The sequence below is a fragment of the Nannobrachium achirus genome (genome assembly GCF_963921795.1).
Source record: "Nannobrachium achirus genome assembly, chromosome: 24".
Lineage (NCBI taxonomy): Eukaryota > Metazoa > Chordata > Actinopteri > Myctophiformes > Myctophidae > Nannobrachium > Nannobrachium achirus.
This window is the reverse complement of record NC_137831.1, coordinates 4,667,743-4,674,255: the sequence shown is the minus strand read 5'-3', so window position 1 is coordinate 4,674,255 and position 6,513 is coordinate 4,667,743.

Sequence of the window (6,513 nt, the reverse complement as noted above, 5' to 3'; positions counted from 1 at the left end):
ATAAATGCGACAAATCTCTGTCTGTTTGTTTGTTTGTTTGTATGTTTGTAATCCGCGTATCTCGAGAACCGTTCGTCCCACCGGCTTCAGATTCGGCACGCGCGTTCCCCGCCGCAGCGCGGAGTGCAGTGCCGGGCCTCGACCCGACCCGACTCGCGGTTTTCCGAAACCGGCGCGAAACGTTCGGAATCTCCTTATGCGGAGCTGATTGTTGACATCAGGCTGTTCCGGAGGAAATCGGCGCAAGCGCTGAGTCATTGTGACATCACTTCATAAAAGGCTCTGACATCACGTACGCCACATGAGTCAACACAAAATCTCTGTGAATGTGTATGTATGTATGTAATCCGCGTATCTCGAGAACCCTTCTTCCCACCGGCACGCGCGTTCTCCAAATATGGGCATAAAGTCTGACATCAGAGTTTTCTGCAACCGGTACTGTGTGTGCAGAGATCTTCATATATGGGCATAAGTGGACAAAGACAAACAGATGGTCAAAACGGGTCCTATGACAACAGGTATATTGGGGTTTGCATTAAAGGGTGGGGCATTCATGGGGTTTGCATTAAAGGGTGGGGCATTCATTCCCTATTTCAAATTCGGCACGTGCGTTCCCCACCGCAGCAGGTAGTGCAGTGCTCGGCCTCGACCCGACCCGACCCGATACACGATTTTCTGGAACCAGCACGAAAGGTTCGGATTCTGATGTCTGACATCAGGATTTTCCGGAACTGGCACTGTGTCTGCATAGATCTCCATTTATGGGCATAAAATGGATGCAGACAGACAAATACAGATATCTCCATATATGAGCATAAATGGACACAGGCAAAGGAACTGGCACTGTGTCTGCATAGATCTCCATATATGGGCATAAAATGGATGCAGACAGACAAATACAGATATCTCCATATATGGGCATAAATGGACACAGGCAAACAGATGGTCAAATATCTCCATATATGGGCATAAAGTGGACGCAGACAGACAGATACAGATATCTCCATATATGGGCATAAATGGACACAGGCAAACAGATGGTCAAAACGGGTCCTATGACAACAGGTATAATGGGGTTTGCATTAAGTTTGTCTCCTCCTCCATCTGTTTGTCTGTGTCCCTTTATTCCCATTATGGAGATCTCTGTATCTGTCTGTGCCTCCGACTGTGTTGCAGACACAGTGCCGGTTCCCCCTTTAATGCAAACCCCATTATACCTGTTGTCATAGGACCCGTTTTGACCATCTGTTTGAAAAAGCGACAGAAATCTCATATATGGTCATAAAATGGACGCAGATAAACAGATATCTCCATATATGGCATATATGGGCATACAATGGATGCAGAATCACAAAGATCTCCATATACGGGCATAAAAGGGACACAGACAGACAGATACAGAGATCTCCATATATGGGCATAAAATGGACGCAGATAGACAGATATCTCCATATATGGGCATATATGGGCATAAAATGGACCCAGAACTATAACTGCAGTGATCTCCATATATGGACATAAAATGGACACCGACAGACAGACAGATACAGATATCTCCATATATGGGCATAAATGGACACAGGCAGACAAATGGTCAAAACGGGTCCTATGAAAACAGGTATAATGGGGTTTGCATTAAAGGGCGGGGCATTCATTCCCTATTTACATTGTTCCGAGTTGGCCAGGTCGCCGACTAGACGCTGGGCCGCCCGAAGGGCGGCCCAGCTTCTAGTTTATAAAATGATCTAAACTACTGAAAACAGCAGATCTACAAGCACACAACACCTTGCATCGAACAAAGTACAAAGAAAATAACTTTGTACTTCAAGTTTAAAATGATACTAAATATTTTTTCAAGTGTCCAAATAAATTCCAAATATTATCAAATTATCTCGCGGCACCCCTGGACTCCCGCCACGGCACCCCAGGGTGCCCCGTCACCCACTTTGAAAACCCCTGAACTACAGGACTCATACTGAGAGAGACACACAGCCAGAGGCGTCAATTGGGTATGCCAAGGTATGGCAGCAGCCATACCTTGGCTACAGAGGAAAAACATAAAATGTACTTCTTAAAATAAATTCATCATGCCTCAAAGGTAAGGCGTGCAGCCATGTTGCCATATCATATACTGTAGCTTTTGCTGAACTGACGCCACTGCCCACAGCAACACAACACAAACACCATGCAAGACTGGAGCCTTGTTTTCACCTTGAATATCACACTTTAATTTAACCTCTTAATCTGCTCTGTAAGTGTTAAATGTTCGTATGTGCATTTCATACATTCATATCATACTGTGCAATGCAATACCATACAATACTCAAACATTTAGTCCTTCTAAAGCGGGGTGGGCAATTATTTTTTCCACAGGGCCACATGAACAACAGAAAATATAGTGGCGGGCCAGGCCAAAAGGCAGTGCTCCCCGCACGATGTGCTCCCCGCAAACTAAACACACGGCTTTACCTCCGACTTCAGTAAATAAATACACAAAATGTTGAAAACCCGGCATTCCGCATTCGACTTTTCTTTTTTTAGCCATTTCAGCCATTTTTGATGGGTAAGGTAAGTCAGGTCGTCTTGACTTGTGACCAGTCTGACCACCTGCGTGTTATTGAGACAACATCCAATGATCACACACACGTGCTGATGTACGCATTGCGTCCATATGTACGTGAATATAAAACTTCGAAATAAAAGAAATGCAGCTTTAGTACATGCATGAGGTAAAATTTGAAAATGTTTTTATTTTGTAATTTGCCATTAACCCTACAAGGGCTGGTCAGAGTGAACCTTAATGCCCAGGTCTGTTCTAAAGGATGGTGAATTAGCACATTCACCAGAGCCTTAAAGGAATTCACCAGAGCCTTAAAGGAATTCACCAGATCCTTAAAGGAATTCACCAGAGCCTTAAAGGAATTCACCAGAGCCTTAAAGGTTCACCAAGAAAATGTCATTTTTTCAAATGCATTTGTGTCTAATGTAATTATCGTCTTAGGAATGCGTAAAAAAAAAAAACTAAAAAAAAAAAAACTAAAATGTATGATTGAACTCAGTCTCAACGGGGTGAGTAATCAATTTAAATGTTTTCATTTTAGAGGTGAACTATTCCTTTAATTCAAATCGTCATTTTACCTTCATCAGCAGGAGACGTTGAAAGAAAAGACGTTGCTTCGTGGAGTGTTTGAGATGATCTGAGGGAGTCGTCTCTTCCTCAAACTCTACCAGAACAGCATCTGTGACGTCAATGTGGTCCAACATGAAACTACGAGTCAGCAGGAAATGTTGCAAACATTTGGTTGTTGAGACCTCATCTTTACGTGGTTCTTTGTTGTTGTCATACGTACATACACAGCAGTAGTAATGCATATTCCACATGTATAACATGATACAAGAGGTAGCCTATGTATGGTTCATGCTTGTCAGTCAAAGCACCGTCCATTAATTAAATGTGTTAATTGCAGTCTGGCCTGCAGTGGATCTGCAATGTTCAAGGTTGTATTAATTGTATCTTGTGCACATGTATGTATAGAGCAGAGTGGCTTTTACTGCAGGCATCATAGTGATCAAAACCATGTCATATGATTGAACATCATTAACTGCTACTGATTCTGACCGCCTGCCTGACAATAATGTGTTGCTGAAACTTTGATGGACTGCCTCAATAAATAAGCAAAGAGTGTGAAGAGACATAAAAACATGCAAAGTACATACAGTATGAGTCGATGATCATTTTCAGTATGTTCAAAATATGAAATGAGATTCTACATGGGCAACTGGTGGCCTGGGGACCAATGTGGGTCCCCACCTTCACTTAATGTGACCTTTGGGTCAGTATATGAATATTATATACCAGTAAGACTCCCTAATCGGGAGATAAGCGACCGTCAGGTCGCAGCGTGATTTTAGGGCAAAATGTGTAGGAGCAGTGTCCAAAAATGTGGTTGAAAAAAATCGGCCTGATGGTGGCGCTGAGTGTAGACATAGTGTGTACCGATTTGGGTGATTTTAGGGCAAAATCTGTAGGAGCAGTGTCCAAAAATGTGTTTGAAAAAATCAGCCTGAAGGTGGCGCTATATGGGACAGATCCATGTTGATGAGATGAGTGTAGACATACTGTGTAGCGATTTGTGTGATTTTAGGGTAAATTTGTAGGAGCAGTGTCCAAAAATGTGTTTTAAAAAATCGGCCTGAAGGTGGCGCTATATGGGACAGATCCATGTTGATGACATGAGTGTAGACATACTGTGTACCGATTTGAGTGATTTTAGGGCAAAAATTGTAGGAGCAGTGTCCAAAAATGTGTTTTGCAAGAATCCGCCACATGGTGGCGCTAGAAGAGGGCCATGTGAGAAATGAGGGGTGGGGTCTCCGCGCCGCCGAGGCGGACGAATAGGTACCGGCCCCGGCTCTCCCGGTCGCTCCTAGCCCGAGTTACAGCATTTTATGTGCGCTGCAGTGGCAGGGGGTCCTCCACTGGGGGCGCCACCACTTTTGCATCCGTTCTGGAGCACCAGGAGTCAGTAGTCCCCGGGAATTCCCCGTGAGCAGCCCCGTTGGGGTGGTCATTTGGTCATTTTTGCACATTTGGTAATTTTTTACATCTGGGGGTCCCCCAGGGACCTGGGGGTCCCTGGAGCTCTGGGGGTCCTTGGAGGTTGTAGTTTGGCAGGCAAGGAGTGTGTGTGCAAAATCTGGCATGGATCGGGGCAACGGTTGCGGAGATATGAGCAGGGCAAAAGTGTGACATGTGACGTGTGACAGACAGACTGACTGACGGACGGACGGACGGACGGACTGACTGACGGACAAACTCACAGTTTGTGGAGGTTTTGATAGTAACTGCGACCTGACGGTCGCAATTATTGATTTCAGCTGTTCCAATCCCAAACATGCAAGTTTACATGACCTGTTTTCATTTTCTAAATACTAATGAGAGTGCATGCAGATACACAATGTGGAGTGAGTGAGTAAATTAGTGGCCTTTTACATACTGTATATACTGTAGGGAGTATGGACCCACGTCCGCTTCTCACCCCTTAGGGCATCTTACTGGTTATTATTATTATTATTATTAAAATGTATATTTAAGTGTTTGGTTTACATCAGAATATGGATGTGTACTGACTGAGTGTTTCTGCTCTATACAGCACAGCGTGCGTTCACTCCTCGCCCGCCACTCCGATACACCACTGTTCTATTTAGGGGAACACACTGTGGGCTGCGTACAGGCTGCACATCAACGCCTGGAAATAGAACAGTGGTGTATCAGAGCAGCGAGTGAGGCGTGAGTGCGCTCCTGCACACGTCTGCTGCCGCCGGTGTGGGCAGGTTCATTGAAAATACTGGGGGCGGTGGTTTTGGCACACCGTCCACAGTCAGCCGCCAAAAGTTGCATTTTTGTTCTGCCAAAGGCGGGCCGGGGAGCGTCGGACCAACTCCAGAGAAGACAAATAAGGAAGACAAAAGCCATGGATCCGAAAAAAGTGTCTTTTTAGACTCCAAGGGGAAGGTGGTGCGGTGCGTCAGAGCCCAATGGAGCCATGCAGGCATCATTTGAAACGGACACAGCCCGGCCCGGATCCAACCAACCGCTAACGGCCTATAGGAGGACTGCTGCTGTCACTCAACAACTAAACATTACAGTAAGCATTTTACATTACATGTAAAAAACTAAACATTTCAACCTCATGTTTCACTCACCAATTCAGCAACTTGAATTGAAGTCAGATTTCAGTTCTACACCATTCACCTCACTAATACTGTAGGCTGACACTAGTGTGTGTGTGTGTGTGTGTGTGTGTGTGTGTGTGTGTGTGTGTGTGTGTGTGTGTGTGTGTGTGTGTGTGTGTGTGTGTGTGTGTGTGTGTGTGTGCGTGCGTGCGTGTGCTCCACACCATTCACCTCACAATTTGCTTTTAGCCAGCTGGGACTGGTCAGTGATTGACTGGTCAGTGATTGACTGGTCAGTGACTGGTCAGTGATTACTGATTGATTGTCAGTGGTGGAATCCCCGCCTACAGGAATAAACAGACAGCAGTGAAAGAAAGCCATACGTTTAACAAAGAGAGAGCTGTGACCTGGGTAACAAACAGGATCAGTAAACAGTCGAGCTAACAGTCACACATACATTAATTCACACTTAAAACAACAATATCTACTCTATACCATTGACTGTCACATACATGGTTAATTCACACTTAAAACAACAAAGTCTACTCTATACCATTTACTGTCACATGCATGGTTATTTCACACTTAAAACAACAATGTCTACTCTATACCATTGACTGTCACATGCATGGTTATTTCACACTTAAAACAACAATGTCTACTCTATACCATTTACTGTCACATACATGGTTAATTCACACTTAAAATAACATTATCTACTCTATACCATTTACTGTCACATCAATTAACTCTCAAGTTTATCAGGTTTTCCATTGACTTTCAGGTTTTTTGTCATCCTGAGTGGCTTCCAGTCTTAAAGGCCAATAGACCATATTT